Source organism: Nipponia nippon, unplaced genomic scaffold, assembly GCF_047370975.1.
Source record: "Nipponia nippon isolate SJK-2023a ecotype South Korea unplaced genomic scaffold, ASM4737097v1 scaffold_24, whole genome shotgun sequence".
Taxonomy (NCBI): domain Eukaryota; kingdom Metazoa; phylum Chordata; class Aves; order Pelecaniformes; family Threskiornithidae; genus Nipponia; species Nipponia nippon.
The window spans coordinates 2,621,864-2,647,817 of NW_028262341.1; positions in this window are offsets into that span (position 1 = coordinate 2,621,864).

Genomic DNA, 25,954 nt, shown 5'->3' on the forward strand with positions numbered 1-25,954 from the left:
ACATAATAGTTGATCAAAAACAGGACTAAAGAGGGTTTCAAAACTATCCACAGTTACAAGAGTCGCTGAAGATTGTAGCAGTTATTATTCAATATTTGCATTCTGGGCTGTCAGAAGGATATCTAGGGAGAAAAAGGCAGAACAGGAAATCTAGTCGGTATGGTGAGTTTGGGTATACACATGAGAAAGAGTTAGAGATAACATTTTATAAATAGAAATATAGTTCTGAAATTTAGAAGCACAAATTTTTAGGAGGTTAATACAATTAAAACTCCAAATAACTTTGGCAAACATATGCTTTTGATGCATAATAGTCTTTGCAAGTGGTTCTCCTTTCTCTACAAGGAACAAAATACCATAATACTCAGTGTGGGATGAATAGTGATTTTTATATTTCATATTTCCAAGGCAGAATATTAATCTGGATGAATGACTCCATCAGATTTTTGTATCAATGCTCTTGTTGGGCACATCTTGAGGATCACTACTCCTCACCAATCTGGCCAGCCAGTTGAGGAAATACTTCTCAAGAGATGAGCATAGGCATGTCACAGGGTAGACAAATAAACAAAATTATGATCAAGTGAGATTTAATAGAATCTTATGTGTCACTGAAGGGGGATCCAAGATCTGGTGTTGTTTCTTGGTTCAAGGTGCACGTCCTTGATAATGTTAGGTGAGGGTTTTATTTCCCATTTTTTTCTCCCCTCTGCTCCCCTGCCTTATCATTCGTTCTGTATAAATCCATAATTAATTTATTCTGTCCAGTCACAGTTATGACAGACAGTTGATTCTCATTTTGTCATCTCTTCTGTTTGTTGCACACTTTAGAACTTCTCAAATTCTCATGAGATTATATTAACACTAGTTTAGGCTCAGAACAAGCAATACTGTCTTTGTTCCCAGGTCAGCTTTTCATCAGTTCCTTGCTCACCAATTTTTTGTCCAAGTGGTCATTATTCATGTGGCTTCTGATATTATCTACGTAAAAATGCCTACCACAGATTCTGTAAATTGTGTTTCTAAATCATGTGCTGCAAAATGTCTAGTAGTCTCCACCTGCATGGTTATGTCTAGAAAAAACAAATATCCCAGATGCAGAGAAATATCAGTTGTAAACAGTGACAAAAAAGAGAAAGATACCTTAGTAATATAGTTTTGGAAATAATCAGTTTAGGATTTTTCTAGAGGAGACAATCTAACATTGTACAGACAAGAATGAAGTCTCAATAGCTAACAGCTCACTACTTTTTTTAACTATATCATTTTAGACTGACAAAACTGACAAAACTCATTATTTTACAACCCTTAGACACTTCCCTAGCCTGTGTGCATAAACCAGCGGAAATTTATATTATCTTTGTCTTTGAAATCAGCTATTTACTGCAGCAACTGTGTTTATAAAAATGATTAGGTAGTTCATTGCACTCAACTGCTTTTCACGTTGAATTCAATTTAGGCTTTCAGATATACAGAGTTTACTGATGATTTCACTAGAAGTTGAGCATATTTACGAAGCCAAACTCAAAAATAACAAGTTTTTACAAATGTAAACAAGTTTATAGACATACATATGCTTAGATATATTTGTTTCTTTTTCAGGCAAACCTTTTCTAAGCTGTTCAGAAAAGGATTATATAAACGTAGAGGAAAAGAGTTATTATAAAAAATTAAGTAAATCAAAATCACATTTGACTACTCAAATTCATTGTGATAGACATGTACTAAGAAGTATTAAAAAAAAAAAAACCAAAAAAACCAAGACACCTCCCCCAAATGAACAAATGAGCAAATAAACAAACAAACAAAAAAATAAAAAGCCAGGCAATTTAGTTGCACCTGGAATTTCTTCAATCTTATTCCAGTGGCAGTTCTTGGACCAGTTAGTAGAAAATGGCTTGAGGAGCCAAGGTATGGTATATTTGTATTGATTAAATTACTACAGTTTGTTCTAGATCAGCACGTGCAAGTTATGAGAGATAAAGCCTGGATGAACATGACACAGTTACACCATGCTGATAACATCTGTTTGTTGAGTTCTGCTAAATTGTTGTCCTTATGACTATCATTTTAATTTAAAAGTATACAAGTGAATTGGAATGAGTTTTGATATGATAAAGGCAACAGATGTGCTCGGAAAACCAAAGGGCTCATTTACAGTCTGTCAGGTTCTGGGACTGCTGGCAGAGCGCAAGGATTTTAGTTTTTTTTTTTTTATTTATGGGAAATGGCAGCTCCACCGACCAAGATGATAGTGAACTTATTGTAATCAAGTGGATTGGCAGCACAACAAGAAAAATCGATACACACAGTGCAACCTGAAAATACTTTTCACAGTTAGAAATGTTGAGGTCGCTTGGTCATCCCAACTAAACTATGTTTTCGTATTTAGTATTTTAGTATTAGAGACATCATAAACCAGCCATGGAAATTGTCATGTGATAACCTTCAATGTTTTTGACAGTAGTGTGTAGGGGAAAAATGAGGAAAGAACAGATGAGGAAAGGAGCTGTAACTCTTAAATGCTCTGTCAAGCTGGTAGGCAACTGAATGTCTGCATGCAGTTATAAAAGCGTGACTGCACAAAGTTTTCTGTATGCAGATGGAGAAGGCTAGTTTGCTGCTTCCCCCACCTCCTCCCTTTACCTCTTACTAACTTATCATTTTTCTTTTTCACAGGACCTTTTGTACTAATTGAGTCACAATTTATCTTTTTTCCTTTTTTGCTCTGCCTTTGACGATAAGTGTCTTTGTGTTTTCAAATATGACAAAGTAATTCAATTACAACAGGTCCTATTAAGTAATGATAATAACTTGTGTGTGGAGGAAAGGGTATTTTTTGTGTCAATAGCTAGAAATTTGGAATAAGTGACTTCAGTTCTCTCCTTGGACACAGGTTTCCCATATGTTGTTAGTCAAGTCACCCGTGATGACATTTCATAAACACCTGGGCAACCTAGGTCTAGTAATCCATTTTCAGAAGTCACGTAGATAATCAAACAACTTTCAAAGGGGAATAAGCTATTTTTCAGAATGGTACTCTGTGGACTATAGAGTAGCTGTAGCTAAAATTCACATTACTAGCTGACTGACAAAAAAAACCCACAACCAACAACAGTAAAACTCTGGGAGCTTAGATGTCCTTTTGAAAGTGGACTTTGGAATCCTTTATCACATAACCCTGCCTGATTATTTTTTTTAATCTAAATTTCTGAATCTCTGTTATCACCATATTTACAGAGAGAGAACGATACCCCCCAAAATCTGTGGGTTAGGATATATTCATTAGTGGCTGTGAGGCTATGACAAATTTTGATGAAGAAGATTTCAAATAGATAAATATTCAGTGACTACATGTCTTTCTTCTACCCCTAGCACAAAGATATTGTTTGGTTAGCATTAAAAGAAAATTTTACCCATTTGCCTTGGAAACTTGTAGTCCTAGAAGGATGCCACTTCTTGGAAGCCAAATGGTTAACCCTCAACAAAGCAATGTCCCTAAGGATTCACATTAAGAGAGTTTTATCAATTTGTTCTATGTATAAGAATGTAGATTAAAACCAAATACAACTAGCTAAATAGCATGTGATTATTCTGTTATTCTGGTGTAATGTTACAGAAGTGGAATTCATATTCGGATCTAAAGCACTTGAGTTTCTTCCTGCTGAAGTTGTGCTCCAGCAATGGCTTCTTAGCCACCCCCTTGCAGTACTCTCCTCTGCTTTATAGCATGCTGTCTAGATGTGTGGTATTTTGAAAGGACATTGTTCAGAACAGCACACCTGTATTGCATCCTCTCCCCAACATAAACATGTTGCAATTCAAATAATCTAACCAGAAAATTCGATGTCTCACTGCTCTTGGTATAATTTACAGCTTTTTGATAAGAACAGTGCTTTTACTTTATTGTCTTCACTGGAGATCAAACCTTTTCCTCTAAAATGTAACTTCCTCCACAGTGCATTTATATATTTTTTTCCATGTTTCAATCTCAGGTTATAGGCCTGAGATTAATGTTTTTAAATATGCTGCCAATGCTGGGTAATAGGATATTACTGAGCCAAAGCTTTTATTTGCATTAATAAGATATTGTGCACAGTCTCTCGTAAAAGGTAGATATCTCATCTCTAGCTACTAGATCTGATTTCTTGTATACTCTTTAACATATGGACATATATGTTAAAGAATGTACTAGCAGTTCCACAAAGTGTTAAAGTCAACATTGCAGAAGGGAGAGGGCCAATCTAACTTCACTTACAAATTCAATTGCATGGGAGCAGGTAGATTTAGACAGTACATATAACTTGAGAAGTAGTGTGTAGGTCTGGGGAGGAGGTTTCGCCAGCAACCACATACTAGCTTTCCTTCTTTAAGTACTATGTGTTTCCATATCTCAATGAAAAAAAAAAAAACGGGGGGGAAAGCAGTGAAAAAAGTGCTTCTAATTTTTGTGTAACTGGTAACATAATGTCATGGTTTAACCCCAGCCAACAGCTAAACACCACGCAGCCGCTCGCTCACTCCTCCCAGGTGGGATGGGGAGAGAATCAGAAGGGTAAAAGTGAGAAAACTCATGGGTTGAGATAAAGACAGTTTAATAGGTAATGCGAAAGCTGTGCACACAAGAAAAGCAAAGCAAGGAATTCGTTCACTACCTCCCATCAGCAGGCAGGTGTTCAGCCATCCCCAGGAAAGCAGGGCTCTATGCATGTAACAGTTACGTGGGAAGATAAACGCCATCATGCCGAACACCCCCCCTTCCTTCTTCTTCCCCCAGCTTTATATACTGAGCGTGACATCATATGGTATAGAATATCCCTTTGGCCAGTCTGGGTCAGCTGTCCTGGCTGTGCTTCCTCCCAGCTTCTTGTGCACCTGGCAGAGCACAGGAAGCTGAAAAGTCCTTAACTAGCATAAACTCTACTCAGCAAGAACCAAAACATCAGTGTGTTATCAACGTTATTCTCATCCTGAATCCAAACCACAGCACTCTACCAGCTACTAAGAAGAAAATTAACTCTATCCCAGCTGAAACCAGGACGCATAATGAAAATCTTTTTCATTTATCTTCATAGTAGAGGAATGTAGCTAATATGCTGTGTTTTTCTGGACTTAGCTATCACTCTCTGGGTGTGTGTGTTATGATGAATATTATAAAGATTTTATCCCCAGCCCTGACATTGTCCATATTTACTTTATTACTTAAGGGTCTCTATGTGTCTATGTAACAGTTCTATTTTTTTTTTTCCTTTTTTGACCACTGAGCAGTGCTCTTCTATTTTTTCTCCACTTTTCCACACATATGCCATGGCACTGAGATAATAAGAAGTTTTGTTTAATTATTATCAGAAATTGCCAAGAAATAAATATTATTAGATACTACTTTCTTAACATCTTATTTTGCAAGTTTCTCAAGTTTTTGCCTCTCAACATTTTTCTTGCTCTAGCCGGCTGTTAAATACACATTATGGAATTCCATTTCTGCTAGTATTCATTACCAAGTTTCATTATTTTAAGCATTTCAAACACAGTTTTGGTTTTGTTATTGTTTTTATCCTTCTGCCAAGCATCTTCCTTTAACATTACCTGTCCCTATTAGGTACATAAGGTAATCTATTAGCACATGTTGTCCAGCCTTGCAGAGTATGGTGTCATAGTGTGAGCTAAGTTTTCCTTTTGTTCTGTCTCCTGTATATGCAGGTTACTTCTGTATTTGCTACTTGTGAAATATCAGTATCAATATCAATATCAATACCAATATAAATCAATATCATGCATTTTTCTTTACCATTGTATGTCTCATGACTATCCTTATCCTTGTATTCTCTTGTGAGAAAAAAGAATACTGGGGGAGAACTGCTGAATTTGTCTTTAAAAATAATTCTCTCTTGGCACTTACGATCATAGAATCATAGAATAGTTTGGGCTGGAACAGACCTTTAAAGGTCCAATTGCCCTGCAATGAGCAGGGACATCTTCAACCAGATCAGGTTGATCAGAATCCCATCACACCTGACCTTGAATGTTTCCAGGGATGGGGCATCTACCACCTCTCTGGGCAGCCTGTTCCAGTGTTTCAACACCCTCATTGTAAAAAATTTCTTCCTTATATCTAGCCTGAATCTACGCTCTTTTAGTTTAAAACCATTGCCCCTTGCCCTACAGCAACAGTCCCTGCTAAAAAGTCTGTCCTGGTCTTTCTTATAAGCCCCTTTTAAGTATTGAAAGGCTGCAACAGGGTATCCCCAGAGCTTTCTCTTCTCTAGGCTAATCAAGCCCAGCTTTCTCAGCCCTTCTTCATTAGGAGGTATTCCATCCCTCTGATCATTTTTGTGGCCTCTTCTGGACCCGCTCCAACAGGTCCATGTCTTTCCTGAACTGACAGCTCCAGAGCTGGATGCAGTACTGCAAGTGAGGTCTCACCAGAGCAGAGTAGAGGGGCAGAATCACCTCCCTGTGCCTTCTGGCCACGCTTCTTTTGATGCAGCCCAGGACACGGTTGGCTCTCTGGGACACGAGAGCACATTGCTGGCTCATGTCCAGCTTTTCATCTATCAGTACCATGTCAAAGGCCTTACAGAAGTCCAGATAGATGACACCCATAGCTCTTCCCTTGTCCACTGATGTAGTTACTCCATCATAGAAGACCATTAGGTTGGGGAAGACTTGCCCTTGGTGAAGCCATGCTGGCTGTTTTGAATCACTTCCTTGTCCCCTACGTGCCTTAGCATGGCTTCTAGGAGGACCTGTTCCATGATCTTCCCAGGCACAGAGGTGAGGTTGACAGGTCAGTAGCTCCTAAGGTCCTCCTTTCTACCCTTTTTAAAAATGGGTGCAATGTTTCCCTTTTTCCACTCCCCAGGGACTTCACCTGACTGCCATGACTTCTCAACTATCATGGAGAGTGGCTTGGCAACTACATCAACCAATTCCCTCAGGACTCTGGGATGTTTCTCGTCAGGTCCCATGGGCTTGTGTATGTTCAGGTTCCTCAACTGGTCACGAGCATGATTTGTTCTTACAGTGGGAGGGATTTTCCTCCCCCAGTCCCTGTCTTGAGGTCCATCCACTCAAGAGGTGTGGATGCACCAGATCAGAAAAGAAAAAGTTTTCCAAGTATGGACAGGACAATAGTTGGGGAACACCTCAACCCGTTGGGGAGTGTATCTGAAATTTGCTCTGTTCCAGAATCTGCTATCCAGCCAGTTTGGTGCTTATAGGAAAGCAGGATTTAAAGGTCTGAATTACTTCCACAATGCAGGTGCCTGCACTATGATTCAAATACTTGCTCTGAGACCACAGCCCAGGAAAGGGGATGTTGTAGTGCTCGCCTTCTGCAAGAAGGGTTAGAGCACTTCTCCAACACCTTCCACTGGAAACCTGTGTGTGAATTTCTTAATCCCAAAGTGGTTTGCACTGAGCACTGGGCTGCTATACAATCCTGAATACAAGAGTCTTAGGGTGTGAATGGGAATGTGTGTGTAAGTATGGTGTAGCCTTACATTTCAGATTTTTATAAGGAAATGAAGCAAGGACAGGTGGTCCACAGTTATTTTGCAGTTCTTGTGTGTTGCAAAAGATGATTAGCCATTTTTCTTTTTATTAAAAAAAAAATCCCCCGAAGTGATAATAAGGTAATTTCTTTCAAACATGTGGAATAATTACACACAAAAAATACTATAATTATCTTGATCACAGTTCATTTCAGCCTAAGACTACAAGAGTGTTACTTCCGTCTTCATTCTGGCAAGAAACCAGCATGCTTGTACACTGTCAAGGGAGACAGATGTATTGGATATACAGAACTATACAATAGCACTGCCAAGGAAATTCCAATAACAAAGAATTATCCAGGTGACTAAGAACATCAGCCAGATGAAGATGGTGACAGAGATTAGGCAATTCTCCCAGAGAAAACTGTAGCAAATGATATTACTTATATGCTACTGATATTGAGGTAGGAAGATGAAGTAATTTAACTCATTAAAAGAAAAAAAATCAGAGGAAAGACACCAAGATGGACTTTTTTTAGTCCAACTCTCAGTCAGTTTCCTGATAAATGGTTTTGGTTTTTTTTTTTATTTTAGTCGGAAGAATCTAGAAGGAAGGAGTTAAACAAGAAAATCGCATTGCCTTCAATAAAGAACATTTACTCTTATATTTCTAGGTAGTTTTACTCAACATTTGTTTTGACTATAGTAGAGAGAAGGAAATGTTTCCATGGGAGATTGCTGTCTGAAATTCCTGTCAGAGGAATCATTGAGATATTCCACGCATCTGTTTTGTCACTCCTGGACAGAGGATTCAGAGGTAGGTGGAAAAGCATTCTCATTTGGTGTTGTTCCTGGAGACCTGGGTTTGTACAATCTCAGTGAAGGCTTGCTATGTGGTGTCTCGGTAAGAGTAAACTGATCCAAAGAAAATATTCTACAGGCACTCTAAAATGCTTTGCTGGCATATGGATATTTGGAAATATTTTTCTGAAAGAATGTTTGCCCTGGCAGAGCACCACTGAAATGACAGTTACAGACTTCACTTCACATTAACACATATTAGAGGCACAGAGTAATGACCTGTGGTTTTAAGCCCTAAGTGAGTCTCACAGGACCAAACCTGAAGGTCTCAATAGGATGGCCAGTTTAGTTTAATTGATAATGACTAGAGCTGGAGGGGGAGAAAAGAGTCAAAGGAATAAAAAGTGATACTACCTTTCTGAAGCACGAAGATAGTATTTGACAGTGTTATTTTTGGTATTAATTATGCCTTACTGACCAGAAATATTCTTTCTTTATGTCTTGATCTTATAAAATTACTGCACATTCATGAGACATTGATTTTCACTAACTGGTCTTCTCAGATGACATTCTCCATCCTCAACACATAGTCATCTATAGAGTTAAGAATAATTCTTGTAAGATCCTCCTTGTCCAGTGGCTTCTTGTAAGATTTCTTACTACCCTAATTCTTTTTATGTTTCTCCATTCTCCATTGATTCAAACAGCCTTGAGGTCATGAACTTGGCAAACTTGGAAGCAGTTTGTTTTAAAGTAGGTTTACCTAAAGCCTGCCTTCTTTCAATATTGGTGAGATCTTTGCAGATATTACTAGGGGACAAAAGCTCTCTGTGAAGCTGAAGTCATTTTACATGTGATTCGCATTAAAGTCACCATTTATCAAGAAATTAAATTTGTTCTTACTTGTCACTCACCATCACCCTTTAGGGTTCTATTTCTTTTGAATGCTTAAAAAAAAAATTATTTAAATTTCTGACCGATAAAACAACTTTCATACAGACATGTGTGTGTGTGTTTATGTGTGCATACTCTATATTTAAAAACTTCTTGATACACTGTTAAAGAGGCATTTATAATTCTATATCTTCATTGGCATGTTAAAAATCAATTCTGACATTGCTTTGACCTTAACATTTCATGATAGGCAAATGAATATTGAAGTGCAAGATTAGATTTGTGTACCTTTCCCTATGTTTTACAAGCACCTGACTATTTGGGGCACTCCTGCAATCTACATTGTGATGCAGAAAGAACTTTCAAAAGGTTAAAAATTAGCAAACAACTAAGGGGAGGAGCAGGAAGGGAAAAGAGAGTCTTAACTCATAATGTAATTTGTGAGTAACCAAGAATCCATGAGAGACTGTTCCAACTGGAGCATCTAATACTGAATGACAACAATACGTTTAAGGGGCATTGCACAAAACAGACAGAGAGGATGCTTTGTCTGCCTTTCTTTGGAATTTGTACAACAGTCAGCAGACTTCTTTGTACTACAAGAAGTCATGAAAGTCTGACTACCACAGAGACATAGAGCAAAATTATCAGTATGTATTGTCTTCGTAATACTCAGGAAGGAATGCTGGGACCCTCCCCAAATAAACAGCCTCTTCTAATGAAAGGAAGTGCAATATCTTTTGACACAGCAGTTTGAACAAACTCCTCCCCTTGTGACAATCCATGTTTTTATAGGCATTATGAATAGATAAATTAACCCTGAGTTTTTTAACCATAAAAGCTTTTCTGTTCTTTCAACTAAAAGAAAATGAGAAGCAAACCAGGATATGTCCTTTGTGTAAAGAAGTCTAAAAAATATATCAGACTTCAGGACCCTTGTAGACAAGGGAGAGGCAGAAGATAAAGATAAACCAGGAACAGGAGTGGCTGGTGCACTAATCCTCATTGCTATCTCTTCAAAAACAAACCAGGGCATCATTTCATCCTAAACAGCCCAGGTGACTTCCTCCTCAGCAAAATACTGCCTGTATTCATTTCTCATTCTATAAGTTCTGTCCTTTCTCATTTTACAAAGTAAAAAATACCAAATATACATAGTTCATATGTGTGTTTTTGATTCATCTGGGTTATCATATCTTCCTATCTTCCAAGCTAGTAAAAAGAGAGGGGTTAATGGTTGTTAGTGGAAAGACTGACTTTTCCACGCAATTACCACAATTAGTTACATTTCCACAGTTCTACCATGAGATAGCTGAATATTTGCGGTTTGTAAAGGCAGACCCTATACAGGATTGACATTATACTGCCATCACAATCAGTATTTCAGAATCTATGCAATTTGTTTCAGTATCTTGTTGCTGAAGATAAAAGTGTATGCTGAAGTCTGTATCATTTGGACCATAGCAGTAACTTAAACTGAAATTTACAAAACAGGAGTAAAAAGTAGATAGACGGTAGTAGGCAAGTAGACGTAAAAATAAAAGAAGAATACAGGAACTTTATATTTTTTAGGAAAAGCTTATGGATTCTAGGCCTAAGCTTTCTTATTTTTTCTTTATGATTTGTTTATTCTATTCTGAATTGCCTCTTACCATCTACATGAAGACCTGTGTAGATATCTTCATTAATTATTAAAAAAAAAAAAAGAAAATATTAACATTTATGTCTGTGTAATTCTAGTTTCAGCACCTGGTTGAGTTCTGCTTTTACTTTCTAGCAAACTTTTCCATACACATCTTCATGTAAAGAAATCAAGGTTCCTCCTTGACTCCTTCTTCCCCCCCGCCACCTCAAGAACTCAAGAGAAGCCATAAAGATCACTGTTCCCCTAAAGAACATAGTCTGTTATTTCTACTTCATTCAATTCCACACAGATTTATCTCCACAGAAGACTTAGTAAACAATTAGAATTTATTTCTGAGACCTTGCAGACCTTAACAAGATTTGCAGCAGGTGCTCTCTTCAGCCTTTCTTTCTGTCCATATATTGCTCTTTCTATATTTTCTGCATTCTAGAACAATTTGAGTCCTGCAGCGGTCATTTTGTAACAACTTTCACTCACATATAAAACAAGAGATTCACTACATGAAGTTTAAGCCAAGCCACCATGGATTTTTCCTAAGCCTACCATGCAAGCTAAAAACCTATATTCTGAAAACTGGAAATTCGCTTTTGCATCCATCTCTCTGTAGATGCAAGCTTGACAGTAAACTTTTCCTTTTTTCCCCTCTTCTTTCAGCTATGAGAATACTCCCTTTTAAGCTGGCTGGTCAGATCTAGATTTGGCAGTGAAAAGAAGCATGACATGTATCATAAGCTTCAACTCCGTTGCAAAGGTTTATGCCAGAGGCGAAGCTGCAGGCACAGATAAATTCAAGAGGCCTGAAATGATATTGATGTGTAATGTCATAGTTGCTGTGGAAACCATCTTACAACTTTTTTAATGCCTAAAAGACAAACCCCTTCTTACTACTTTCTCTACAGCACAATATTTTAGCTGATTGTAAACTAGTAATGAACTACTTGAAAGGCTGAGAGTTAGGATTGTTCAGCTTAGAGAAGTGAGGCCTCTGGGGAGACCTTATTGTGACCTTTCAATATATAAAGGGGGATTACAAGAAAGGCAGAGAAAGGCTTTTTACTAGGGCCTATAGTGACAGGACAAGGAACAATGGTTTTAAACTGAAAGAGGGTACATTTAGATTGGATATAAGGAAGAAATTTTTTATGATGAGGGTGGTGAAACACTGGAATAGGTTACCCAGAGAGGTGGTAGATATCCCATCCCTGGAAACATTCAAGGTCAGGTTGAATGGGGCTCTGAGCAGCCTGATCTAGCTGAAGTTGTCCCTGCTCATTACAGGAGGGTTGGACTAGATGACCTTTAAAGGTCCCTTCCAACCCAAACCATTCTATGATTCTACAGTTCTACTTACGGGATATAAGCAAGTTGAAACATAACATAATGACCCTACACATTTTTCTAAGAATTAGATCAATTTAGTTGTCGTTTAATGCTTTATTTTTTAGAAATTAACACATTTTGCTTTCATAGACAGTCCACATTCAACCTTCCTGATAAAGTGACACTGACAACAGGTGGGTGTAAGTCTAGTTTTAGTTTTATAATATTTGTTCAGGTTCCTGATCCTTACTAACATAAAAAGTAGTACAATTAATTCAAATTGCACTATACATGCAAGATAGATTTTCTTGAATGAGTAAATTAGCAGAATCATGCTTCATTACTCTGCTATGGACTGCTCTTCTGTCATTCTGCTTTGAAGCAGCTAATTTTCAAATAGTTTTAAAAAGACTGAAAAGCTGCTAACATATAAAACATGACAACTGAGGTATATGACAACAGATCTCTCTATTGCTGTGTAAAGAGAATAAGCTACTATTCTAACTTAATGTGATAAATTAATAAAAATGCGTGTTACAGTGTTGTATATATCCTAATAATTATATTAAAGTTATGATATAGTACATGACATATTATTTTATTTTACGGTAATTTCAAAAAAGCCAAAAATAAAAAGATGAGTATAAGTTTTCAAAATGAGTCCCTAAAACATGATGCAAATACTGAGAAAAATTTTAGATTTTCAGAAAGAATAAAGATATATTAATTCACTAAAATCGGAGAACCATATAAGACTAAGTTTTTCATTGGGTTTTATACTATAGGACTATTAGATTTCCTTGTCAATAAAGTGTGGTACTTTAATGGGGTTTGTGTGTCTTCTGTTCTTGTATTTAAGCAATAGAGCTGTGTCTTGACAATGATGTTACCACATGCCAGGCCAGAGATGGGGTGGACAGAAGGGAATGTGAATCACTCGACTTTCAGCCAGACTAAGCACTCATACCTTCAGCAAATGACCATGTGCTTTCTGGAGGGTGGGATAACATTGAATCTTCAGATAGTTCTGAAGTCTATTTTCATACTACTGTACTAAAGCCAAATTTCTGAGACCAATAATGCAAATGGTATTTTACTATTGTAATGAGTATGATCACAGTTAGGGTGTATTTAATGAAGTCTTGTAATACCAAAATAATTGAAACAAAATTGTGATACTAGCAAAAGGATTACAGTTATCAAAACAACTCTTGGTTTTCTTGAAGCAACTGGAGAATATCCACACTGATTTATTTCTCCTTCTAGTAGACATAACTTTGAAGAAACTAGACAGTTAATCTAAATACTCACTGCAGTGAATTAGGATGTTATTCTTCCCTGTTTTGAGTAATGAGGACTACTTAAAATAAGGATGACCTACCCTTTAACAACATCAGTATGAGATTAACATACAATTTTACAAGTGCCTTGTTATGTGAAGACATTGAAAATAGTGCTTAATGTGACTTTTTGAATATTTTAATACAATGTTGCATGGCCTTTCACTGAAGTCTGAATTTATGCATGAAATTGCAACAATGAAATAAAATTTAAAAAGCATTTCAGAAAAAATAATCATTGAGTTACCCTCAGAACTTACAATTCAAGTATGCAAAAAGTAAATTATCATCAAAGTCAGCAAGATCGGAAGAAAATGTCTAAAAACAGAGAAGGTTTGTTTTATTCTAATTTTTTTTTAAAGTAAGGTTTCTTGTGTCATTATCAAATATACAAAATATTCCTATAATTTCCCACAGATTTAAGGAATATAAATTTCTGCTGCAGAGCCATTTTAATATCATGAGTCTGGCATATCATAGTGTAATTTTTAGAGTAGTCCCATAGAATTGCACCTATGAGCAGGGTAGTATGACAACAATTGGAATCATAAATAAGATAATGCAGTTGCAAACCTGTTGCTTCTTGCAGAAAGATATTCTTTCATGATTAAATTTAAGGTGACATAGAGTTATAAAAAAAAAAATCTCACCCATTCAAGAAGGACTAGATTCATCCTGAAGTTTTACTCCTCATTCTGTATTTAAGCCATAAATATCACACAGGATTTAATGGTTTACCTCTGAAACTAAACATATAAATACTTAGCTGTGGGATAACCAAATGACACTGAATCTGAGGATTTGTCTGCATTTTTTTGCAGCAAGCAAAGCAGTTGGTGGTTCAGGAAGCATTTGGTCAAGGGTCTTTCTTCTTTTCAGAAGTGAAACAAATTACATTCCTTTCAAAAATGTTACTGTCATTCTATACCGCACTACCTAATAACATTACTGCCACTGAGATCTTTCTGGGTTGATGACTGACAGGCTGAACCATCAAAAAATTATATGAGATATGGTAGCTGTGCACAGCATTGGTGTGTCTTCCTGGAGTCCTTGAGCTTGTTCCTTAGTTGTGTTGGTTTCTTGAAAGGTTGTGCTCAGTAGTTGTGACAGGAAAATCCTTCTTATCCCTCTTCATTCTTGCAAAATTACCCCATGTCTATAGGACACAGGAACATCTGGAACAGCTGTTAATGACAGACTAGCTCCAACTTTTTCAGCTACTGCCAAAATATCTTTTATCCTCTGGATATTTGAAGCTGAACATTTGAAAAATATTTTCACGGAGTATGAAATATTCACTAGTGATTACTTTTTTTCTTTCCCACACCAAAATCTGTTAGTCCAGCTAAAGTTACTATGCTCATTGTCTCATTATGTACAGCCCATTTTCTTTCAGACTTTGCTATTTTTCATTCATTTCTGCCATGAAAACTTAGTGCTTTCTTAGGAATAAAAAAATACCAGAGAAAACCTCAGGGAAATCTTTCAAATTGATGTGTGGAGACTGAGAGAAAGGAATGTTGTGTGCTGATAGACTTGCACACTGTTTTGAAAGTCTCCTCCCACCTCTCACGTCTGTTATGGTTTGGCAGGGGCCATTCAACTTAACTTTTTATTCCTTTATAGTTTTTTTAAAAGAATTTACATATATTTATTTGCATTCTCAAGAAAGCCAGAAGAAAGAGCCTAGCCTCCAGAAGCCCATGCCTGCCTGTATTTCCCTTGGTGATTAAAAGCCCTTTGGAACGCATGCTCTGCAAGTCATTTATCTTTGCTTACTGCAGCTTGAACATGTAAGTGCTTAGAAGTATGTACTTTTATATACACAATGCAAAGCTGGTCACACATAGCTCTGCCAGTATTTGGACAAACCAACACCCTAACTTCAAGGTCTTCTGACAGCTTCAAATAAAATAATTGTGTGCCAGTTTGAGGGTGTTTGTGTGTGTGTGCAAGCCTATACCTATATGTGTGGTTTCAAATGTATTTCAAAATAAATATTTTGGCATATGGATTATATTTGGAAACATAAATATTTATATATATGTACAAGTAGTCTTGATGTATCTAAGGAGAACAAAAGCAAGCATTCAGTACAGCTCCATGTTTAAACAGATAAATCTTGCAAATTTCCTTATACATGTGTGTTTTTTCATCGTCAATGAAAGAAGAAAACCAGTCATTTGGCAGGAATATTTAGGCTTGCTGCACAGTGTGATTTGGCTGGTAAATAGAGGCACTTCTCTCACACATGGTAAGTGGCAGAGGATGCAGCAGCTATATCAGGTGTTCATGAAGAGGAATTCTGCTATTGCTAAAGTATCACTAAAGGTGAATTATGGAAGCAGAAAATGAGCTACTAAGCTCAGGATCCTTTAGTAAAGATGATACTCTACTGCAGGAGCAGCTTGTGAATGAAGTTTTGGCTAATGCTGGTGTGGGTTATACAGAGAGGAAGAAAACATGGGGAGCTCACTGCTGCAAATTGCTCTTCAACAGGCATTGGACACAGCAATGGCATATCTGCAACAGAGAGTGATGAAAAGTTTAAACGAGGAAGAGATTGATTAAGTGACTTACGTTTTCTGTTTATAACTTCTGCACTTTGTTGTCATGGAATGAAACTCATATTTTCATAGGCTATTTACATAAAAATAACTGCTAATCATACAAAGTAATAATGGTCTGTGAGTGTTTAAACATTTCAAAATGACAACTTAGGGTCTCATGTTGTAGCAAATGCAAATCACTGCTTTCTTAACTAATGCTTATATCAGATTTACATGAATGAATAAACTGACAGTTTACATAATTAGTCTATAAACTGCTACACAGTCTTATCTTACATATTTAAAGTGTTTAGAAGAAGAGAATGTGCCTCATCAGCTGCATACAATAATTACAAAAGGTTTAGTAAAACAACTGTTCTGCAGTTCATTATATTACCTGTGTAGTGGTATTTGCTGTGCTACTTTAGGTAAATTTCTGACAATGACTTAGATGGAAAAGTTTGATAGACCATTAGGAAAACCCTATGGTGAATAACTATGTATAAGGTACAGCCTTGTATCATACATGCATATTAAGATTTATGTGGTATGGATATAGAACATCTATTTCATCAGAGGTGATGTTAGCAAACTTAATCTCCCATCAGTACGTTTGCTTGCCTGAGAGGAAAAGTTAATACTGATCTAGTCCCCACATTATCAATGCCTGTAATGCATTTGTTACTAATCTTGGTTGTGTAGCTTTTCCCTTTTCCATTCACACAGGCAGTATGTGGCAGCAGACTTTCAATTTTTGGATAGGTTGATGCAGCCACATAAAATGTTTATTTAAAAATTTAATTTAAAATGTCCAAAAGTCTAAGTGTCTTGATTGCATTTCATTTTTAATGAAATATTAATGAAAGGAGTTCAATTTCCTATTGTACTAAATGTCATTTAACATTTGAAACAAGTCTGTAAATTAACAAAGCTGTTCATCATTCATCACAAGTCCAATGGATCAAGAACCTATTTTAATAGTATTAACTGCTTTCATCCATTTTGTTTCTCACATTTTATTTAAAAGTTCCTGTCAAGTATTTCTTCACCCTTCTCACAAACCTAACTAGCATTGAGGAATTATAATTAGCAAAGTGAGAAAGTTATGAATTCTTCTGCAAAGTATTAAAATATCTTGTTCTTGGGACAATGCTGTCACATAATTTACAACCAACTAAAGGTGACTATGGTAACTACAATTTTCCATTACAGTGCTACAGTAACTACAGTGCTACTACAATACTACAGTAACTGCAACACCCTACTGCTACCTCAATATACTGAACTGCTTGCTGAATAATGAGCACTGTAATGTGAGGACAAGATTCTGAAGTGAACAGTCAGACCTGACCACTCTTTAATGTAACAACTCAGCCTGAGTGCAGTCAAGTTTTCTTCTGCTTGAGGAGCCAAAGTTGTGTGTTTCAACAATGGAAGTAAGAAAACAGAGATATCATCAAGACATTGTGTCACTGGAGATATTTTATTTTCTCCAAGAAACACTCAACAGTGCATCTTGTTTGTTTTTTTTTTTTTATGAAATGGATTAAAAGTAACTTACACATGAACATTTTAATGGAAAGAAAATTGACTAATATTCAATTTTATTAAAGCAAAAGTCTCAAATTTTTAAATCCATCTGAAGCTGTATGTTTCTCCACACATGTTTACACATGCACACTACAATATATCCTTTAACACAAAACCAGTGTGGCTAAAACAATGTAAACAACAACACAAGAGAAAATGGTAGTGTGCCATATGGGTCAAGAGATGGACCATGGAAAATCACAGGAGAATTCCCAAAGTAGAGACTGAAATGATAAGTGGGACTTCAAACCCAACAGAAGTGCATGGATTTGTACTGGTATTCAGAGTTGTAAGTCTGTCAGCTGTAGTTCTCACGGATCAGATCAATGTGTTTAAATTCAAATGGAATTTAGAGTTGAGCAGAAACCGGTAAGTGTGGGAACTTGCACCACTGTTGAATGATTTGCTTGGGCTGGTGCAGAGGAGATGCTATAGAGTTGGGAGCAGTACGATTTAATAATTTGTTAGTTTTACTTCAAAACTGCTGTTAAAAAGTGAAAACAGTTTTCAGTAATCTTCTGCAGTTAATAATAGAATATTTTTCCAGAATAACCTAATAATCTAAAAGATAATACAGATAATTTTCTGTAAGCTTTCAAAAGAATTTTCCTTTCTTTTCTTTTTGTCATCCTCATTTTTCTTTTCTCTTCCAGACAGTGTAAGTATTGAAAACAGTACCTTGTTTTCAATGTAGTAAAATAAACTAACATCTTTAACCTAATGCTATTCACAAAATGAATGTCTTTATATGACAGATTCCTCACCTCAAAATCAATGCTGGAAAAAAATTTATTACCTCTGCTAGGTATATTTTTGGCTTCACATAAACCCAAGTAACTTTCTTCTAAATTTTTAGTCTTTCATCTTTTATTTTCTGTATCTCCATACTCATGCAATCAGCTAAATATACGTTTTACTTATTTTAATGTTTTCTGTTTTCTGATATATGTTTTACTTGTTCTGAATTCTTGCAATTTTTCTGTTCAGTGGTAAGTAAAGCTTGTGAGCATAACCAGCTATCAGTAGCCAATAATTAGAATAATCCGAAGTTCATGGTATTTATCAATTACATGATTTTTAAACCAATTAGACATCATGTCACAAAATCAGGGTTGAATGGCTCCTTTGCACACAATATTCACATAGCTCCAAATGCCCTAGAATTTCAGAAATAAATATTTGAATTTATAATCTGTCCTGAAGAAAAAACAAATCAGTGTAGACTTGGTGATGTTAAACTAAACATATTCATAAAGCCAATATAAATAAGTTTTAAATGTATTTTGTGAGAACAAATGTCCTCCTGTAGTCTTCTGTAGTAGAAGTATAAAGATATATATGTGAACAAATACATCTGCACTTCTCATCACCACAGTTTCGAAACACCAATATCTCAGTATTTACCGTATAAAACATTGTGATACAGAAATACAATAGATTTCGGCTGAAAAAAACTAAATTTTTTTTTCTTATTGGTTTAATTTATTTATACATTGATAAGCAGTAAAATTTCCTACACAAAATTAAGATGGATACACTAAAAGAAAGTTTATTATTGTCTTTAAAAATGAAATTATTGTCTTTAAAAATGACCACTCAAGAAAATATGTGATGACAATACACTCAATGGGATGGGTGTGTGTTTCAGGATCTCAGTTTCAAAAATGGCTCAAACTGAAACCCAAATCTTTTATATTTTATTTTCACCACAACTTATTATCATGGGCACATCTGATATAGTATTCTGGTATTAGTCTTTCTAATACAAGACTTAGTTTTAAGCAATTTGCATTTTGTATGTGAAAGGCAAATAAATCCAGTTTAAACAGCAGAAATTTGTATAAAATTTATATCCGGTACCTACATGCGTTCACAATGAATTTAGCCAAGAATACATATATTTGAAGTAAATTGGCCTAGCTACTTGAAAATAGTAGAACGATTCTTTTGCATGCAAAGTTAGTAATGTTAATTTATTGTAGCTCTATAATTACTGATTGATCTGTTTGCCGACTAAAAATGAATTGGAATCCATGAATTAGAATTGGAAGGCACAAATATTTTATTTCTACAGGAATAATTTATAATTTTGTTATGGACCAACCCTTCCAATAATATTGGGAGTATGTTCTGTAAAGGAACTAAATGATCATAGAATCATAGAATGTCCTGAGTTGGAAGGGACCCACAAGGATCATTGAGTCCAACTCCAGTCCCTGCATAGGACAAACCCAAAATTTACACCATATGTCTGAGGGTGTTGTCCAAATGCTTCTTGAATATTGTCAGGCTTGGCGCCGTGACTGCCTCCCAGGGGAGCTCATTCCAATGCTCCACCACCTTTTGGGTGAAGAACCTTTTCCTAATGTCCAACCTAAACCTCCCCTGGCCTATCTTCCTGCTGTTCCGTCAGGTCCTGTCATTGGTCGTCAGGGAGAAGAGATCAGCGCCTGCCCCTCCTCTTTCCCTTGTGAGGTAGCCGTAGACCACGATGAGGTCTCCCCTCAGTCTCCTCTTCTCCAGGCTGAACAGACCAAGTGACTTCAGCCACTCCTTGCACATCTTCCCCTCTAAACCCTTCACCATCTTTGTGTCTCTCCTCTGGACACTCTCTAGTAGTTTCGTATCCTTTTTGTACCGTGGCACCCAAAACTGCACACAGTACTCAAGATGAGACCGCACAAATGCAGAGTAGAGCGGGACGATCACTTCCCTCAACTGGTTGGCAATACAGTGCTTGATGCACCCCAGGACACGGTTGGCCCTCTTGGCTGCCAGGGCACACTGTTGGCTCATGTTCAACTTGCCGTCGACCCGAACCCCCAGATCTCTCTCTGCAGGGCTGCACTCCAGCCTCTCGTCCCCCAGTCTGTATGTACATCCGGGGTTGCCATGTCCCAGGTGCAAAATCTGGCACTTGCCCTTGTTAACCTTCATATGGTTGGTGATTGCTCAGCTCTCTCATTTATCCAGATCCTCTGCAGGGCCTCTCTGCCCTTGAGAGTATCAATGGCCCCTCCCAATTTTGTGTCACTGGCAAGCTTTGATAACAAACCTTCAAGTCCTGCATCCAAGTCATTTATGAAGATATTGAAGAGCACTGGCCCCAAGATGGATCCCTGCAGAATCCTGCTAGCGACGGGTCACCAGCTCAATGTGACCTTGTTTACTATAACCCTTTGAGCCTGACCCACCAGCCAATTGCCCACCCATTGCATTATGTGTTTATCCAGCTGTATGCTGGACATTTTGTTCAGGAGGATACTGGGAGAGACAGTATCGAAGGCTTTGCTGAGGTCCAAAAAGATTACATCGACTGGCTTCCCTTGGACAACTAGGTGGGTAACCTTGTCATAGAAGGAAATCAAGTTTGTCAAACAGGACTTTCCCCTCGCAAACCTGTGCTGGCTGGGGCTAATGACTGCTTTGTCTTTCAGGTGTTTTTCAATAACTCCCAGAATAATTTTTTCCATAATTTTGCCAGGCACAGAGGTGAGACTGACAGGCCTGTAGTTACCAGGGTCATCCTTGTTGCCCTTCTTGAAGACTGGGACAACATTTGCCAGCTTCCAGTCAACTGGGACCTCCCCAGATTCCAAGAGCATTGAAAAATCATTGAGAGAGGTCTCGCTATGACATCAACCAGCTCTTTAAGTACCCTGGGATGAATCCCATCGGGCCCCATTGACTTATAGGGATCTAGCTGGAGCAGCAAATCCCACACAAGTTCGGGCTTGGTTGGGAGTTTGTCATTCTCGCAGTCATTCTGATAATGATAGATATATATTCGCATATATTTAAAACCTCTGAGATCATGTTATCTCACTAACCTATAGCCAAGTGATCAAAAAATGAACATTTGGTGCAAAAACTTATACAAAATAATGTTCATGTCAAATTAAAATGGACCTTCATTTGTGTAAATATATGTGTTTAAGGGGACTGAAGATGAGTTCATGGCCACATAGCATAATATCCACTAACAGTTGAACTATTGTGATTCATTCTTCCTAAAGATTTGGTCCATTACTTGCAAATAAGAAAATCAACTTCTTTTTTTCCTTTTTCACGAGAAAAATCAAAAAACTGTTTTTCTTCACAGTGGCCAGAAGAAGATGCTAGTGAAAATTCCCATTGAAGATGCACTTGGAAAACAATTGCAACTCAATATAATTTTCCACATGTACTGTCTTAGACAAGATAATCTGAAGAATACTCAGGAGTATTTTGATTTTAATTGCCAAAAAACCCCACTGAACTGTTTTTAGAATCAGAAATAATTTGATATGGAATTGCTCCTTATATCATCTACGCTGTTATCCATAGGCTAGGATCTCTTCATACAAAGTCATGGCACGCTGTTTTATTAAATAATATGTAAATATTGAGTACATTAATGATAAATTATTAAATTAATACATTGATTTATTAAACATATAAATTTTAAATAATACATTTTATTATCAGCAGTGGAATCTGGAGTGGTTCTTAAAGATTTTCAGACAGGTTTCAGGTGATACAAAACAACTAACTAACTCTCCAAAACTGACATGTAAGTGCCAGTTTGTACCAGTTGAACAGTTGTGTATTTAGAATTTGAAGTATCACAGACTAACTTGAAATATGAATTTCATTGTAGAGATGGTTGGTATTACATTACATCACATAACCAAAATGGAGAATTTTTTTTTTTATCTGAAAAAAAAAAGACACCAATAAATCATGGAAAACCACATTGTGAATCTTAAGTTCCTTAGCAATTTCTTTTTTCATATTTCCAACCACAGATATTGTTTATGTTAGGAAGTTGTCTAAAAATATGCTTTTCCTTCTTGAATTGGGTTAAAGAAAATCTGGGAGAAATTCAAATGTTTCATATCCGTTAGACCAAGTCTGGACATTATGAGCATTGCACAACAGGTATTTATTTACTAGCTTTCTTAAAAGCATTTATCAAAATTGTTAGAGGAAAATATGTCACACTGGATCCAACAGTCCAAGAGAGGCACACTCAACATCCCCAGGTCCAACCAGCAGCAAAGCTGAAAATGTATCCTGAGTATAGAGAATGCACAGAGCACATTTATACACCACACATGCATATATACATGGCTGGCCACACAGATCACAGACAGACACTCACGGTAATGGGTTTCACAACTGGACACTGGGGCTGATGGTCCTTCTGGGACAGCCCTGGCAGGTTGAACAGGTTGTTCAGTTTTCAGGAATCTTTAATTGCATTCCTCTCTTCCACTGTGCTCATTCTGCAGATGGACCTTTGATGGACTGATAGACCTTGTGATGGGTCTGGGAGTAGTCAGGGTATTATTTGGGCTTCTCCTCCTGCCATTGTTTCTCTGAGCTCCTTTAGGAGTAAGCAGATGAGCTTTATCACATAACCTAACAAAAATCTTGGAAGTAAATATACAAAATCTATCAAGACATTCCAGATATATAGGCAATTGCTTTTGTAGTCAAAGAAAACTGGAAGGCGGTGTTGGCTATGGAGAAAGAATGCATTCTGCCTGTAGGAATCACTGTTAAAAAAATCATATTGGACACCTTTTTTGAGTGGCTACACACTGAAATAGTAATCAGAATACACCGCAGTAACCTAATCTAATAAATATGATAATTTGAAAACTATATGACAAATTACAAGTAGGAATGCTTATGCCTCCACCAGCATACAAGGCAATCAGCTGACTCTCCCGTCAGATGGCAGGAATACTTCAAATATTGCAGGTTGTAACTATGACCAGAACCAGGGCAAAAAGTTAGTAGCTTAACTGGCCATTTTGAGCATCACATATTCCTCCAGAACTATTTCTCCTTCCTTACCATTATGTTCATACTGCAGCCGCAAGATAGCAACATCTACTGAATTGTACAATCTTCATATGATTATGTAAATCCTCAGAAATTGAGTCAGGGCCTGCAGCAAAAGAAAGCAAAAACCCCTGAAACACAACATTCTCTAATCTGTTTTGCCAACTTCGCTGTCTCACATAACTCCTGTGAGACATGCTTTGACATGCTTTGAAGGTGGGAAGAACTTCATTATAGGAGATGGAGGAGGGAGGAGATGTTGTAACAACCATGTCTTATCCAGGCCTCTTAATAGCTGTCTAAATAAATGCAAAACATAAATGATTTATAATTAACATTTAATTATTATTTATAGTTGTATTCAATGCAAAAGCATCGAAGACAATTAGAAAGGATTAAACTCTGCAGAAAGGAAAAGAAGAAAAAAGAGCTGTTAAATACAGCCCTTAGATCAGGAGCTGTATATGGGCCAAGCAGAAGAGAGGGCTGTTATGCCAGACTGAAAGATTCAGAGGGTCCCTGAAGACCCAACTACTAGGAAGCAAGTGAAAGAAACTAAAAAAGTGGCAATAGAAGAGAAGTGCTTAGAAGGAAATAGGGAACAGGGATTATTTATTTATTTCTCTGTCTTAAAATTCTGGCAGCTGAATGAATTGCACCAGCTAATTAAAACAAAAACAATGACAAACACCACCACCTCCCAAACCGACAAAAAATCTGCAAACAATTGCTATGGAATGAGGACAAATCTGGCCCACATCCATAGTCAGCAATTAAAGCATGTCAATCCATGGCATATGTCATGAAAACTAAAATGACCCTAGGAATGAATAAATAATTTTCTATTGAAGTTACGCGTGTCTCACTGTGATATTGTAGCCTCAGATTTTCTGGTTACTACAGAGGATCCTACAGTTCACAGATAACTTGTGGCTAAATGGCATAACTCACACCTTGTGCAGACAGCTCAGCAGAATGCAACTGAGGAGAATTGCCTGCAGCTAAAATCAATCCTATGATGAACTGACAGTCAGAGAAGAGATATTATAGTAGTTTGGGGGCTATTTAGTTTAGGTTTTGTCAATAACTGATCAGTCGTACATTAGATGAACTGATTCAGAACCAGAAAGATGTCTAACATCTCCACAGACAGCACTGCTGTAGCCAGTACCCTGTCAGGAAACAGACACACATCAAATACATTTGCATCCTGAGAAATGAGATACCACTTTAACAATGTTTTCTGTAAGTATAAAAGAAATTTTAAGAACGTTGGCTCCCAAATACATGCTAACATTTAGATTCCCAGTACGCAGCCAGAGCATTAATTGTTAATTTTGTAGTCAAGAAGATGTAACTTGATATGCAAACAAGAACTTAGAGCCACTCAGACTTCCAGTGTCTTCTCTGGTTTTTATTGCAATTATTTTGAATAATTGTTTTTGTATACCTCAGTGCTATTACACATCTGACCAGATCCCAGCTGAATCAATATTAAGCTTTAATGACCGAGAAATCAGAGCTTCAGCAGCCTATCAATGAAAGCTCATCAAATGTATGTGAACGTGTTGCCCAGTGGCAACATATAAATTGGAACTAGTAAATAGGCCAGAAGATGTGGAAAAATATCCTGCTGACATAAAATGACATCTGTTAGCTAGGTAAGAGCAGAAGCAATGCAATCAGAGAGCTGCCAGCATGACACTTACATTCAGCTCAATCTAGCATGATACGATGATCAGTTATATTGCTCAGAGTTGGTTTTTAAAGCTACCCTAAAGATGTAGCTCCATAAAAACGTCACAGTAGGGGTTCACATTTATTGTCTCTAAATGACTGCAGGTCAAAATTGCACATTTTACAGAATTTGTCCTCATTTGTGCCCATAGCTATCCATTTTCATATATCAAACCTTAGGATCTGAAAATCAAGCTGAGGGTTTTTTTTCTTCCTTTTCTTTTTAATAAAAGGTGCCTACTGCTTTGAGGTAAAAGAGCTATGGAACTGGTTATCAAGAAGATTTCAGTTCTGGTTACTGCTTTTATGATATGAGTGTTTGCCACAGCTATATAATTGCTGGACAATAAGTGAGAGAGTGCAAATGGCTTGAGAAAGAGCATAATCTGTGATTTGATTAAAAAAAGAAATTAAAAAAAAAGAAAAAAAAAACCTTTACCAACACAGCCTTTAGTACTTCTATGGCCATGTCTCTAAAAGAAACTGACTTCAAAATTAAATACTTCAGGTTAAAAAAACCCACACAAACAGCAAAACAAACCCCAAAGCATATGCTGGTCTGCTCTGAAATGAGAGTATTGAACACTTGGAGTGTGTTGTGTGTGTTCAACATCCTCTTTTGGTTGTAATGAAAATAGTTCAAGGCATATCTTTGGCCACTGTTTCTTGTCACTTCTTGTGGTGTTCTTCATTTTGCTGTTTTTCTAATGTTTAGACTAGGCATTTGGATTGAAAGAGGTTGGAGAGCTA